Raw genomic sequence first — 16,306 nt, 5'->3', positions numbered from 1 at the left:
TTCTTTTTTCCTATATTATTTAAAAGGAAAATCCATGAAATGATAACTATAAATCTATGTTAATAGGCACAAAATGTATTAAGATATAATCTGTGACAATAACAAAAAAAAGGGAAGGAACAGAGAAGTATACAAGCAGTTTTTATACTATTTTAAATGAGTTGGTGTTGTTTAAACTAGGTTGTTATAAACTTAAGAATTGAACTATAATCCCCAAAGTAACCACAAAGGAAATAACTACAAAAATGTAGAAAAGTAGGAAATCAAAATGATATACTACAAAATTCAATGAAACACAAAAAGAGCAGTAATGGACGTATTGAACAAAAAGCATAGAAGACATACAGAAAACAGATAAATGGTAGAAGTAATCCTTACCAGTAAATACTTAAAATGACAATGGATAAATTTTCCAATTAAAAGGCAGAAACTGGCAAATGGATTAAAAAAAAGAACCCACAAGCCATCTATATGTTGTTTACAAGAGACTTACTTTAGAGACAAAGACATAAAGAGGTTGAAAGTAAAAGGACTGAAGAAGATATTCCATGCAAATAGTAATTGAAAGAAAGCTGGGGTGGCTATTTTATTGTTAGACAAAATAGACTTTTAGTCAAAAAAAGGTTATAAGACAAAAAGGATATTATATGTTGACAAAAGCTTAATCCATCAAGAACACATAACAATTGTAAACATACACACACCTAACAACAGAGTCCCAAAATATATGAAGCAAAAATTGACAGAATTGAAGGGAGAAACACACTGTTCTACAGTAATAGTTGGAGATTTCAATATCTCAATTTCAATAATGAATAAAACAACTGGACAGAAAATCAATAAAGAAATAGAGGACTTCATGCTCGCTTTGGCAATACATATACTAAAACAGAAGATTAACATCTTCCCTGCACAAGGATGACATACAAATTAATGAAGCATTCCATATTAAAAAAGAAAAAAGAAAGAAATAGAGGACTGGGACATTATAAACTAATTAGACCTAATAGACATAAACAGAACATCTTACCCAATAACAGCAGATACAGGTTCTTCTCAAGTGAACACAGACCAGTCTTCATAAATATTAAAACACTGAAAGCATACAAAAAGTATCTTTACTGATCACAACGGAATGAAACTAGAAATTACAGAAGGAAAATTGGAAAATCCACAAATATGTGGATACTAAACATGTTCTTAAACAGTCAGTGGGTCAAAGAAGAAATCATAAGGGAAATTTGAAAATACCTTGAGATGGATGAAAACAAAACAAAACATAATAAAACCTACAGAATATAGTGAAAGCAGTGCTAACAAGAAAATTCTTAGTTGTAAATGTCTATATTAAAAAAGAAGAAAAATCTCTTATCTCAGTGTAAATTTTAAGGAACTAGTAAAAGAGCAAACTAAACCCAAAGCTAGCAGAAGGAAGCAAATACTAAAGAATAGAGATAAACAGAGAAATGAAAAACAGTAGAGAAAATTAAAGAAACCAACAGATGGTTCTTTGAAAAGTTTGACAAGATAGACAATCTTTAACTAGACTGACTAAGGAAAAAGAAAGGGCTCAAATCAGTAAAATCAGAGATGAGAGTAGAGACATTGCTACCAACCCTACAGAAAAATAGAGAACACTGTGAACAATTGTATACCAAAAGGTTGTATAACCTAGATGAAACAGAAAAGTTTATAAAAACACACAAACTCCCAAAATTGAGTCAAAAAGAAAAATAAAATTCGAGCAGACCAATAACAAATATAAGTGAATTTGAAATTTTTAAAAACCTCCTAACAAAGAAAAATCCTAGTACCAGATGGCTTCACTGGTGAATTCTAATAAACATTTAAAGAAGAGTTAATAGCAATATTTCTCAAACTTTTCCAAAATATTAAAGAGAACACCTCTTAACTCATTCTATGACACCAGCATTACCCTGATATCAAAGCTAAAGACACTACAGGAAAAGCAAACTACAGGCCAATATACCTTATGAATATAAATGCAAAAATCCTAAACAAAATATTAGTAAATGGAATTCAGCAACATATTAAAAGGAATATACACTATGACCAAGTGGGATTTATCCCTGGAATACAAGGGTGGTTCAACATACAAAAATCAATCAATGTAATATACTGCATTAATAGACAGAGGGAAAAAAGCTACATGAGCATCTCGATTGATAAGAGAAAAAGAATTTGACAAAATCCAACACCCTGTAATGATAAAAACACTCAATAAACTAGGCCTGGAAGGAAACATGCTCAGCATGTTAAAGTTCATATATGAAAAATCCACAGCAAATTTCATATTCAGTGGTGAAAAATTGGAAGCTTTTCTCCTAAGACTGGGAAAAAAACCAAGGATGCCCACTTCACCACTTCTTTTCCACATAGAACTAGAAGCTCTAACTGAGTAATTAAGCAAGAAAAAGAAATGAAAGTCACTAAAATTGAACAGGAAGAAAAAATTATCTCTGTCACAGATGACATGACACTGTATGTAAAAAGCCCTAAGAAATCCACAAATACACCAATAGAGCTAATAAATGAATTCAGCAAAATTTCAGGATATAAAATCAACACTTATAAATCAGTTATATTTTTCTACACTAAACAATGAACAACTTGAAAAGAAAATTAAGAAAACAATTTAATCCATTAATAATAAATTTAACCAAGGAGACAAAAGTTTTGTACACTGAAAACTTCAACACACTGCTGCAAGAAATTAAAGAAGACCTAACTAAGGAAGGATATCTCATGATCATGGATTGGAAAAATTAATACTGTTAAGATGACAATACTACTCAAAGGGAAAAACTCCTACTACTATATGCAAAGCATCTTGATGGTTGTAGACTGGAAAAGGGAAAGAGATGAGGGTGGAAGAAGCTTAATCTCTACCCCTCCAGGAGTTTAATACATAGTGACTACAGATTCAATACAATCCCTCTTAAAATCCCAACGGCATTATTTGGCAGAAATAGAAAAATCCATCCTAAAATTCATATGGAATATCAAGGGATCCCAAATAGGCAAAAAATCTTGAAAAGGAAGAACAAATTTGGAGAATGCACTCTTCCCAGTTTCAAAACTTACTATAAAGCTACAGTAATCAAAACGGTGTGGTACTGGCAAAAGGAGACATATAAACCAAGGAAACAGAATAGAAAGTCCAGAAATAAGCCCTTATATGGTCTGTTGGTGTTTGAAAAGGGCTCTGAGTGCATTCAATGGGGAAAGGACAGTTTTTTCAAGAAATGGTGCTGGGACACTGGGTATCCACATGCATGAGAATGAAATTAGACCCTTACTTTGTACTATATACAAAAATGAACTCAAGATGGATTGGGCCTAAATTTAAGAGCTAAAAACTATACAACTCTTGGAGAAAACATAGAGGACTATCTTGATGACCAGGGATTTGGCAATGGTTTCTTAAATATGATACCAAAAGTACTGGCAAATAAAGAAAAATATAGGTAAATGAGACTTCATCAAAATCAAAATTTTGTGCATCAAAGTACATATCATTTCACTATCAAAAAAGAGAATAAAAAGATAATGCACAGAATGGGAGAAAATATTTGCAAATCATGTACCTGGTAAGAGATTAATATCTAGAATATATAAAGAACTACTACAAGTCAAGGACAAAAAGACAAACAATCCAATTAAATTATGGACCAAGGATTAGATTTCTCCAAAGATACACAAAGGGTCAATAAACACATGAAAAGATATACAACTTCTTTATGCATTAGGGAAATGCAAATCAAAACTACCCCAAGATACCAGTTCACACCCAGGAGATGGCTATTATTAAACACACACACACAGTAACAGAATGGAAAATAGCAAGTGTTAGTGAGAATGTGGAGAAACGAGGACACTCCAGCACTGGTGGTGGGAATGTAAAATCATACAGACAATTGGAAAAGAGTTTGGTAGTTCCTCCAAAAGTTAAACAGAATTATCATATAACTCAACAATTCCACTTGTAGATATACATCCAAAAGAAATGAAAATAGAAACTCAGACAGACACCTGTACACAAATGTTCATAGCAGCATTCTTCACAATAACCAAAAGGTGGAAATGACTCAACAGATAAAGGGATAAACTATATATTTATATATATGAACATTATTCAGCCATAAAAAAGAATGAACTTCTGATCCATGAGGCAACATGAAATATTGAAAACATGCTGAATGTAATTAGCTAGTCTCAAAAGGACAAATATATTATTCCATTTTAATGGGTAGCCAGAATAAACAAATTCATAGAGACAGAAAGTTGAACAGAGGTTAGTTACCAGGAGTTGTGGGGAGAAGAAAATGGGGAGTTATTGCTTAATGGATAGTTTTTGTTTGGGTGATGACAGAATTCTGGCAATAGTGGAGAGGGTTACATTAACATCGTGAATATACTTCATACCACTGAATTGTACACTGAAAAATGTTAAAGTTAAAATGGTAAGTTTTATGTATTTTTTAGTACAATAGAACAAAAACTAAATGCAGACCAGACTGAGACGTTCTCTTTTACTGGTTAGAAAGAATGACAGAGCATGTTAAAAGGAAACTTTTTTCACTATTTAGGTTAATAATACCTTTTCACTATTTAGCTGAACAGGACTGGGATGAGGACTGGGATGAGGATTGGGAGGCTAACTCATGCTAAACAAGCTCAGGCCGACTGAACCAGAAACCAGAAACCTATTCAGTTTATGACAAACTCAGGTGTCAGACAGACCAAAAAAGGCTTTTATTTTGAGCTGTTAGGTTCTGTCTGCAAACTGTAGGGAAATGGAAATCCCCTAAATAGGGATTTCCGCGCTGGCTGGCAGCAACCCAGAAACCGCAGTGGGATGCAGGGGTATCGCCCGGTCTTTCTCCCACTCCTCACCCAGGACCTAAGCACTTGACAAAACCTCCTTCGGCCACGTACTTCTGGGACTTCCAGGGACGCCCAGACCCAGCACCCGCGGCCAGCCCCGGAGGAAGCCGATGAGCCTGTTATGGGAGCCCGCGGGAAGGACAGGGCCCCAGGCGCCGCGGAGGACTTCCGCCCCGCTTGGAAAGCCCTGGCGGGGGAGCGGCAGGAGAAGCTCCCAGCCCAGCCCCGGGAGGATAATCCTGCGGCTACCTGGCGTGCTGTTGGGACCGGGAGGCAGCGCCCCAAGGGGACCGTGAAACGGAAAACCCTCCAGCAAGCAGCCCAGGGAGATGAGATAGCAATAGAGAAATTTTGCTGTGGGGAGAAATGTGTGTGTGTGTATACTTACGTATTTATATCTGTATCAGTGTATCTATGTATCTAGATCTTTGTATCTTGGCGCTGGGAGAGGCTTTTCTCAACACTGATTTATAACACCGAAGACATAAAAAAATGAGTGAATTGGACCGTATGAAAAATTAAACTTTACTATAATGACACACAAAAAAAGTCACAGTCCAAAGACAAACCCGGAAAATATATGTCACACACCTAACAAAAGGCATATTTGATTTATAAAGAGAGAAGAGAACAAAAGAATAAGGAAAAAAGCAAAGGACCTAATTGTAAAAATGCAAACATGAATACTGTTTGCAGAAACATGAATATAAACGGTTAATAAAACATGAAAAGATGGCCAACTTTGTTCATAATTAATATGTGCATCAGAGTTGCTAAAAGATGCTACATTCCACTGGAATTGGGCAGTTGTGGAGGAAACAGTCATTTTTGTACTACATAGGTGCCTTAGTGAAATCTTTTTGGAGGGCAAATTGGCAAGGTGTATCAAAAGTTTAGGTGCACAGATCCCTTTATGTGATCATTTGGCTGCTAGTAATTTGTTTTAAATATATACACATAAAAATATGCCAAGCAATATTGCAATGAAAAAACAGAATGATATAAATATCCATTTTAAGGACATAGAAGAAATATGCTTAGTATCATCTCATTTGTGTACATTTTTAAAGGATGGGTGTACGCCTATATAGACTTGACTTTTTTTTTTCTGGAAGAACGCCTTTAGAGTTACCTTGGTCTTTGGTCAGAATGCTAAGAGAGTCCCCTACCCTTTTAAAACCATATTCATATTATTTAAGAAAATTCCATCCCACCTTTAATACTCATTGTAAATGCACCCTCCACAAAAAATTTCCTGCTTCAATCGCTAAACTTCCTGTACTACCTCATGCAATTTACCTGAGTGTACCTTGTATTCAGCTCACTTATCATATCTGCCTGGAACAAATAGCCAGCAGAGGTTAAGAATTCAGGCTGGAACGTAGACTGATTTAATATTAGAATGTGGATTTTGCCATCTGTGTATCCTTGGCTAAGTAACTTAACCTCTCTGAGCCTTTTTAGCATATGGCGATGTTATAAGCACCTACCACAGGGGATTGTTGGCAGCATGCTGTGAGATAAATCTGTTAAGCGTTGAGCATAGCGTACAACATCGAAGGAATGTTCAATAAATGCTAGTCATTATTATACATATCTGGAGGACAGTTTCTCAGGCTTTACAGAATTTAATAGGTGCTCAGATTCTTTCCAGTTGCTTATGTACCACCCCTCACCTTCCCCATTAGTGCCAACCTGAGTTTATTTGGGATTGAACAGCACAGTTTGCTGGAATGAAGTCAGTCTAAGGCCCAAGGTATAACCCAGAGGCTGGCCAGCCCACTTCCTGGGTTCAGGGGAAAGGCAGCAGATGATTAAACATATTCCCATTGCTGGGTAAACAAAAGTACTTGACTCATTGATGGTGGGCTAATTTCACATTGGAACATCATAGTTATTACTGGCTGCTTCTTTTCCCTCTAATCCATTGTTCAAAAATTGCTTTAATTCTTAGATCAAAAATTTTCCAAGTATATCGACCTTCGTTATCATAAACACAAGGTCTTGAAGGCGGATAAAAAGGTTATGATTAATCAGAAAGAGAGGAAAGGCTTGGAAAATTCAAAGAAAAAGAATCACAAAAATGGACAATCACATTGATACTAGAAACAAAGAGAAAAAAAGGAAGGAATGGAGATACTTGTTTTCAGCATTCAACCTAGATTTTCTTTCTCTTCATTTTGTGAATGATATGTTGCAAAGCTGTAGATTATGCATTTTATTTGGAAGTAACTTTCTTTGATTCAATTTTACACTCAAAAGTTTGAGTACTCTACAGTATTTTTGACAGAGGTGTATTCTGAAAGGATGTCCTCCTTACAAGTTGAATGAGTTGTATCACCTGATTAGTCATATAGGACAAGTCCAACTTAATCCAGTGATAAGTATTAGTCTTTGTAAGCATATTTTCTCAAGCATTAGAATCTAAAACATTTCTAAATGAGCAATATATTTCTTTACCTAGAAAAAAAACATGGACATTTGTCTTTCTGTATTTTTAATTTAAAAATATTGCTCAAAAATGCTAACCAACATCTGAACTTTCAGCAAGTCATGATCTTCTCGCTGATGGCGGGTCTTGTCTCGGTGTTGGTGGATGCTGACTGATCAGATTTTGTCTGTACTTTAAAACAATGTTTTGAATGCTAAATTACACCATCTAATATTAATTTGTATACACTTAACTAAGAGTTTATAAAGTATTTTCATTTACATATCCTCTGATTCCCCCAAATCCCTGAGGGAGGCTGAAAAAAATACTATAGTTTATTTTTAAAAAATAAAGTTGCACAACTGTTACAGGAATATTAGCGTAATGGTATATAATTGATAGCATTCATCTAAATCCTGTTAACCCAATAAATAAAACTTTATTTCAACGGACTTTGCCTGGATGGTAGGTTTTTTGCATAGGGCAGATGTTTGTACAAAAGGCATGGCAAGAGCTGGAGGGTCTATTTAGATCATATTTACATTATTAATTATTATGAATAAATTATAACTTGGATTTCATTTTTTTCCAGATTTGGAATGGTTCTGTAAAAGGTCATTTATCCAGCATTCTAAGTATTTAAATTATTCAAACAAAAAAACCTTCAAAACAGTGTTTTATAATCAGTTCTAAAAGCATCCTTGTAATAACAAAGGTCTTATCTGCTGGAGTGCAGACTCCCACCTAACTAAAGATATCACTGAAGCCCTACCCATGTGATCTGGTGTGTAAATCCTACCTGGGAACATTAAAAGATCAAATTGCTACCTTACAGATGATATGTATTTTACATACCATTGTCTCTATATGCTGCATTATGTATACTGTAACGAAAAAAACAAAAAAATTGGGACCTGGAAGATATTGGGCCTGCATTAGAGTTATGGGAAAAAAAGGCCCCTGTATTCACTAAAAGACTGGATGTGTTGTGAAAAATGGGTATGTCAAGGGTATCTCAACTTTTGCTGGAATTATAGTTTTAGGAAACCTAAAATATACTACAGTCACAAAAAGATTATTCAGTTGGGATTCCAAAGTACGTCTTTAAAAAGAGCTAAAAGATCTCTCAACCATGACCTTGACCACTGGTGACCTTGACCAACTGGTGTGAGCATGGTTCTGTCAGCATGGGTGGTCCCATCATAGCGGAGAGGTCAGACTCTTGATACCAAGTATTAAAAACCCAAGGAGAAGGTAATTAGTCTTTAGGACTGGTGAAGATATTCAGACATTACCGCCTCACTTGCTATCTAAAAGCAGTCAACAAGGCTGGGAGCTCAGAGTCTATGTGAAAAGGCATTTGAGTTGGTGTATGAGTTCATACTTGGTCTAGAGCCATCTCTAGCCTGGTCGAGGCCCATTTGACTTGACTTTTGTCTACCACAAGCATACAGTAGAATGGAAGTGTCCTATTATATGGACACTCATCTGCAGGACTGCATATATTAGGTTAAACGTTAAAAAAGAGAAATATTTGAAATAAATAATGTGCATGATTCTGCCAACTGTTGGCCTCTGTGCACTTATGTCTTAAGTGAGCATGAGTCAAGAGCTGTGAATCTGCTCTTCCTGCAATCTTAGTTTGGTACACATAACTTGTTATGCTGAATGTAATTCTAAACAAAGTAAGTTGAGAGTGATGTAAACAAAGGGAGAGTGCATACTACATCACTCCTAAGTACAAATAGATTTTTCTTTCATTTGTTGCTCAATTCAAAGAAAACAGCAATCCAGTCCTTTGTGGGAAAAACAACTGGCTGTGCTAGAGATGGTATCCACAGTGGCATGTAGTTAACATAGCATCTGCACCAATAAGGTGAGGGAGAAACTGGCTAACACATAGCAACAAGTCTATCAACAATGACCAAGGTGGTGAGCTACGCCTTAAGGAGGACTGAAAAAGCATCATTATTTATGACTGTGAGACGTAAATTTGAGGATTACACCCATCAAGAGCAGTAAGCTGAGAAAAAAGCTTGACCTCCACACTGTTCAAACCACACACCATTCCGCACACTGTTCATTGTCCCAAATGGGGCAGCTGTCTAGCGGCAAGTCAAAGCCAGCTGTAGTTTTAGGAACTGCTGTAGGATTTAGCAGTTTTAGGAACTGTTTCAGACTCAAAGAAGTTGGTGTTGTTCATGAAGCAGCAGCAAAATTCCACTCTGAAGTGTTAAGCAAATTCACAGAAGCAAGGGGACTATCTCCCTAACAAGTTTTTAATGTCAGCGTAATCCTGACAATACGAACTTTTGCCTTGCCACCTGACTTACCAGCACCTTCCCAATGCTATGCTACTCCATGACTCCACCACAGGCAGTGAGTGAATTTTCCCTTCGCTGTCCTCAAACCTTCTAGTCTCCTGAAGAAACCACCCAGGACTTCGGGTCCCGCTGTAAAACATACTTACTGAGGCCCACAAGCATCTGACTGCTGCTTTAGGCTGGCTGCTCTTTACCAGCTGAGTTGTAGGCGTCTCTCGAGTCACGTTAGTTCCTTAATATACGTCAGTTGTACTGGAAATACGGAATTAAATATTCCAGTGCTAAATACGACTGCAGAAAGAAAACCATTCATAAGAAAACTAAACGTCTTGGAGAGACTCGACGTAAGGGGAGTCAAAATCGAATTAGGCGAGGACAAAATGCCTGTAAGGGATTGTAGGGTGAAATCATAAAAATGCGTTAAGTCTTCTGGAATGATTGCTTCCGCAGGTATCTTTTAATTCTCCCTTTATTTTAAAGAAATACAGCATGGAAATCCAAAAGGCTTTCTAGATGAGGGCGGTCTATAAAAGAGAGAAGATGGGGAACACCACCAATACATGAACCAAAATTCAAAGAGAAGGCTTTGGACCTACATCAAAAGACTGGCTGCTCGGAAAGTTTTTTTTTGCGAGCGACAAAGGCTGGAAAAAGCGCCGTGGTCGCCACCTACCGAGGAGGAGGGGGAGGGGGACGACGGCTGGTGTGACCCGAATCTCCGGTGGGGAGAAAAATCACAGAATCACTTGATTTTGTGCTTTACGTAAACATAAAAATCCCTGATCTCTAGTTTTTTTTTTTTTAACTTTTGAGTTTAACTTGGGTGAACAGTAATGTCTCATCATTCCCGAAATTCACGAACTAATTAAAATTGAGAAGCAAAAAATAACCGGGGGAGGAGTTTGAGTAAATCGATCAGCTGCTGACCGAACAAAACGGGATACAAATCAGGTTGTCCGCTCCCACTCCATGGCTTCTCAACTTTCCTTCCAAATGTTGAGAGAGCGTGAGGAAAGCCTCATAAGTGGGTATATACAAACATTAGAGCCCCCTCCCCTCGCCCGTCCAAAGTTGGGGCGCCTGTCTCCTTTGGCCGCTTCTGAGGCAAGCTTTCAAAACTAAGAGAAGTTCTTTGTGTCCCGGAGGGTGGTGCAGGGTGGAGGAAGGAGGAGAGGAGTACTGAGGACGGCAGGCCGGCCTAGGGTTCGCCAGCTTTTGCCGTGTTCCGGCCTCGCAATATGCGGGGAATCTCGGGTGCAAGACTAAGTGCGAGCCTTGGACAGTGGCTGAGGCCGGCTGGAGCGCGGCAGGGAGCAGGGTGCAGCTACCTCTGGCCTGAATTTGCGCCCCGACTCCCCTCCCCCACCCCGGCGGCCGCGCAGGCCCCAGGTGCAGCCATGTTCTTGCTCCCACCACCCGCGCCTCCATTGACAGTCCTTGCCGGAGAGGGCCGGGCGCCGTGCTAGCCGCGTCCCCAGGTTCGGAGCTCGTCCGCGCGAAGCTTCCTGGGAGTCGTAGTCCATCGCCCCCGCCATCGCGTTTGTGGGAACGATTCAGAAACTACAACTCCCGCTGGGCGGCGCTGCCGGCGCGCACGCGCAACGCGACTTGGAGGAACAAAAAAAAAAAAAAAAAAAAAAAGGAGGAGGTGGAGGGTGAGAGAGAAGAGCTCGGAGAGGAGAGAAAAGGGGCCACCGATCGCCCCCCCGCTTCCCCGCACGCGCTCTCTAGCCGTGTCCGCTTGCTTGCCACGGTTACCCTGGCTTCTCCTCGGTCCCCTGTGATCGCATCTAGGTGCTGAACGAGGCCTTGCCGGGGCGGCCATGCGGCGGTGACAGGAGCTCGGCCGAGACGCCCGGGCCCCTCGCCCTCTCACCTCCTGCCCGCTCGCTAGCTTGCCTCAGCCCGAGGCTGTTCCGCCGCGGCCGCAGCTCGCGCGAGGTTCACACTCGCTTCCCTTCGGCACCCCCGGTCCCGGCGCTGCCTGGAGGCGGCTGCACTCGGGTGAGTCCCTGTCGCCTCATCCTTGGCCCCCGCCCCCGCTGCCATCACGAGTAGGGCCTTTATTTGAGACTCCCCCCTCCGGGACCTGCAGGGCCTGGAGTCGGGGGCCGTCGGCGGCCGCGTGGGCGCACCCCGGGTCCCCCCTGCCCGGGCTGCCGGCGTTGGGGGTGGGGCAGAAGCAGACGCGGTCGCGGGGGACGACAGTTGCATGCGCGCGCCTGGGTGCGCGTGGGGGAGGGGTGCGCGCACTTGTGCCGCGTGGGGGGGGCCTCACGCGTGAGGCCCGCGCGCGAGCGAGGCTGCAGGCTGCGCATGCCCGGCCGCTGATTGGCCGGCTCGGACGGTGCGGGTGCGCGCGCGGTGCCAGGCTCGAGCCGTGGGGTCGCGCTAGGCCTGGTGTCTCCGGGGCTTGTGCGCCCAGGCAGCAGATGCGCCGGATTGGCCGGCGGGTGGCGGGGGCGGCGCCGTGCTGCCTGGTAACTGCGGCCTGCGGGCGGGCGCGGGTCGGTCTGGGTGCGCCTCCCGGCCCGCCCCGCCCCTGCCGGCTCCCAGGTGGAACCCCGAGTGGGCTTTGTCCCGGCCGGGCTGGCGCGCTGGCCTCGCGGGGCCTGTTCTTTGGGGGAAATAAGCACAATGACCGGAAGGAAAACCTCAGCCTTCAGGCCATGGAAATAAGCCGTCTGGAGTCGGCAGCACCCAGATGGAGATTGAGGGGAGGAAGACAAAAAAACTGTCCTTTTTCCCTTCCCCTCCCACTTTTGCTCACTCAAGTTGTGTCTTTTTAATGTTAACGGTGTTGCGCCACTATCTGGCTGAGAATGTTTAGCCGTCGGGTCCTGTTGGAGTAGTGCTCACTCCGGGGCCCGTGCAGACTTATCTCTCTGCGTTCAACTTTGCCGCAGACAATGGCTTGATAGGCCACTGGACATAAAAGGCTTTGGGTGTTGGGAAACAAAACGGAAGTTAGTTTGCAAAGCAGAGTGTGCGTTTGAGTGCCCTGAGGAGGCCGGACCTTTTCCCGAAGCTAAGGCCTGTGATGCGAGGGGACTGATTTTTATTTAAATAACTACGTGTTTTTGCGGTGTCAGATCTCCAGACGCTGAGATCACCTGCCTTGCGCTTCAGATTTCGCCGTCTTGGGATCTGTGCTCACGCCTTTAGGCTGGAATGACTTTTTCTTCTCTTCAGGCTGTGGAACTTTATTGCGCTTATGCAATCACTTCTTTAATTCTCTTAGGTGGTTCAGCCAGAATTTGTTGTTTCTTAATCAACTTGTTTGCCCCTCCTAAGAGGGCGTTTATTTCCTCTAGAGGTGTTTGGTTCTGCCTCGGGTACACGTGTCTGCCCTAGTCACTAGGTATTAAACTCCTGGATGGGTAGGGATTAATTCACTAAGCCTTTTCCGAGTTTGTCTCCCTCTTTCAGTCTACAACTGTCAGAGTGCGTTATATGTAATAGTAGCAACAGCTAACATTTGACTGTTTCTATACCCGGCATCGCTTTTAAGCACTTCACACATATTTTCCTATTCAGTTTTCAGAACAATCCCGTAATTCCGTTGTATAGATGAGGAACAAGCCTAGAGAGTCTGGGTAGAGTTATTCTTGATTACGCAGCAAAGTAAACCTTGACTTCAGGGTTTGAACCTCGGCAATATGACTTAACCTCTAAGTCATTGGTTTTCAAACTCCAGTGAGCATCAGCAGCCACGGTAGGGCCGAATGTTAAAACACAGGCGCTTGGGTCCCACCCTGGACGTTTTGATTCTCAGGTGTGGGTGGGGCTGATTATTTGTATTTCTAACCACTTTCCAGGTGCTGCTCGTGCTGCTGTGCTGCCGTGCTACCGGCTGCTCGACGTAATTGCACCGAGGGGAAAATTAAGTTGTAAGTGAGGGAAATTTATTCTGCGTGTTAACCAAAATAACTTTGGATTGCTTACTATATAGATTGCTCGGAAAACTGATTTGAGAGTTACGTTTTTGTTAGCCGTGGATACAAATTAAGTCTCCCGTTTTAAAAGGAGCCATGGACGTAAGTACAGAAAAAAATTAAAAATCTAAATAATCTTGGCTCCCCCCATTTATTTTTTCAGGGCACAGACATTTATTATCTCCTCAGTCATCCAGAGATGACTGAAATATTCCTTCCCTACCACGTAAAGTCAAAATGGGAACCCGGAAGGGATGAATAGGGCCTGAGCTTGACGTTGGGACACGGTTTGCGGGGTGGGGGTGGGGGTGGGGGGGTGTGGAGAGGTGGGAGTGTGAGGGGCCCTGAGCAGCCAGAGCTCCGGATTCCCGCCCCCCATCTCCGCTCCCCAACTCCAATGATTTGGCTTGCTTTTAAGAACAAGGTTACAAAGATTTTGTTGTTAAAATGTAGGCCTTTGGGTTCCTTAGGGCACAAGTGTTGAGAAACAAGGCTTGTTTTTTTTTTAATAATGGGGTTACTTCTGGGGAAAGTAAACTCAAAAGTAGTAGAAGCAGCTAGTTTACAGTTCGATTTCCATTATTTTTGGTAATGGATGATGTGTTCCAAAACACAGGAGAGACAAGGTCTCTGCTGCAGGGTATCATCTAAATGAGTAGTAAATAAAACGCTGAAAAATTACTAAATCCTTAAGTCACTTTCTGGTGACTACCTGTTTGCATTGCATTCTACCTAATTCAGTTCTGTTTCATTCTTCATCGAAAGCATGAGTCTTTATATTGCAATCTTCATAATTTATAGTATAATTAATCTGAAATTGTCTTAATCACTGGCTTAAACAGATGCTGGTAAGTGAGTTTTATGATTGTATAAAGGAAAGCAATTGTTTGGAGAGTTGTTTGAGAAGTAATACTTGGAGAACAGTATTTTACTTTGAGAAATGTGTTAGAGGCAATTTACCTGAAAGATAAGCTGTGCAGAATTTTATTAATAGCAATCCACTGAGAACATTGGTAGCATTTTTTTCATAAATTATATGCATTTATTTGGGCTAAGCTTACTCTTTTTTAATAACAAAGTTGGAAATGCAATTAGTTCATTGTAATTATGGAGTTGAGATTCCTTGTGATCAGTGGGCTTAAAATGTCAGCATAAGCAATTTGAAGAGAATATTCGGTTAACCAAAACATAGCTGAGGCTCCCTGCTTGGGGGAATAAAATTAAGACTTAATATTTTAGAGGATGTATGTATAATGGAAAAGTTGTGGATAAATGATCAGAAGTGCTGACGGTATTGTCATGATACTCCTAATTCTCCATTCTTTCCTCTTTCTTCCTTGACCATTTCCTCTCCTATGTCCTTCACTGGAGCTCTCACCATTGCAGTTTTCCTGTTGCTGTCTTTTGTTTTCTTTTTTCCTCCTTTCTGCAGTTCTTCTCTTAATGTCTTTTTTGTTTCTGGCACTGCTCTGCTTTTTCCCGCTCTGGCTTAGTAGGAAAGTAAGAGAAAGTTTGGTCTGTAGCCAGCGATTGTCAAGAGTTGATGGAGGATTGACTCGTTGGTCCTTGTTTGTAACTTGATTAGAAACTAAAGATTTTTAAAGAATTGTTTATTTTAAAAGGGTAACTTGAGAGGCAAAATGAATTTATAATAGAAAGAGGGAGTAAGGCTTATTAGGTATAGACATGGGTTCTGAAGTCAGATTGCCAGATTCAAATCGTGGCTCGAGACACTTCCGGCTGTTACCTCACACAATTAACTTCACATTTTGCCTCAGTTTCCCTATTTTTAAAAAGGGGATGATGATAATTAGAACCTATTCTCTTGTAGGTTGTGAAGATTGGATGAGTTCAAGTGTATGGGATGGTATTTGGCGTGCAGTAAGCATTTAATAAATACTGGCCATAAAAATACTGTTTTCTACTTCTGGGAAATTGAATTTTCGAAGGAAATAATTTTACTAGTGATATTGACTACAAGGTTAGTCTCCACAAACTATTGAGAATATAAGCTCTGTGAGGGCAAGGACTTCTTCCTGGGATTTTTCCCTTGAGACTGTGAGATTGTTTAGTTTATGTAGTATTGCAAAGGAAATTTTTTTTTTCCTCTGGAAGTACTGTATATGATTAAATTATGGTATAATTGTGGAAGCAGAGAGGAGTGCAGAGTTTGATTCTATTTAGGTATTTGGTTAAAATGAGCCCTGGTTAGTAGGCAGAACTTACATATTTGTCTGATGGAGACTAATGATGTCTACCTTGTGAATAGTGAGTTTATATGAAAAATAGCCTTCTGGAACTGTTCCCCTACACATAAATTCACTTATTTTCTGTCCTCAGCTCTCATAAATTGTAGAGGTGGTGCCTTTTTCCCCACTGGGGATGTTGGTATATTTGAGATAAAACTAATAAAGAAGTTGAAGAGTAATTCCAATTTCTTTGCTTTTATAGGGCAATTAAAGGAGGTAAGAAAATCTTAGCTAGCTTACTTGTGGCCAGGCCCTACTCACTTAAATGTTTTTATTAAAAATTGACAGTTTGATTGATGAAACTTGATTTGTGAAAACTTGAATATTGTTCAGAATTTGTTACATTAGATAAAGCTTTTACTATTGACAATAACAAATGTTAATAGACCTTTATAGGTGAGGTGTCCAGACCAAAATTTGGATCTGAACTAAAATTTACTAATTTAAGTGGTCTTGGCC

The 16,306-nt window shown here is 40.6% G+C and overlaps 1 protein-coding gene and 1 non-coding gene across 4 annotated transcripts in view; both read left to right on the top strand.

Moving 5' to 3' along the window:
- Positions 1-850: 850 nt before the first annotated feature.
- Positions 851-953, top strand: LOC118913417 (U6 spliceosomal RNA). Its single transcript, XR_005025203.1, has one exon. It is a non-coding gene; the product is annotated as a U6 spliceosomal RNA (small nuclear RNA).
- Positions 954-10,989: 10,036 nt separating this feature from the next.
- Positions 10,990-16,306, top strand: part of GTF2I (general transcription factor IIi) — a 104,566-nt gene continuing 99,249 nt past the window's right edge. Inside the window, exons 1-2 of one of the 3 annotated variants that reach the window (XM_057487222.1) lie at positions 10,990-11,667; positions 13,482-13,553. The gene's annotated coding sequence lies outside the window, so the exon portion shown is untranslated. The remainder of the gene's footprint in view (positions 11,668-13,481; positions 13,554-16,306) is intronic. The other 2 variants (XM_036887397.2, XM_036887396.2) reach the window with 2 other exon arrangements.

This window comes from Manis pentadactyla, chromosome 10 (assembly GCF_030020395.1).
Source record: "Manis pentadactyla isolate mManPen7 chromosome 10, mManPen7.hap1, whole genome shotgun sequence".
Lineage (NCBI taxonomy): Eukaryota > Metazoa > Chordata > Mammalia > Pholidota > Manidae > Manis > Manis pentadactyla.
Note: the sequence above shows the minus strand (reverse complement) of the source record. Positions and strands in the feature narration are given on the sequence as shown.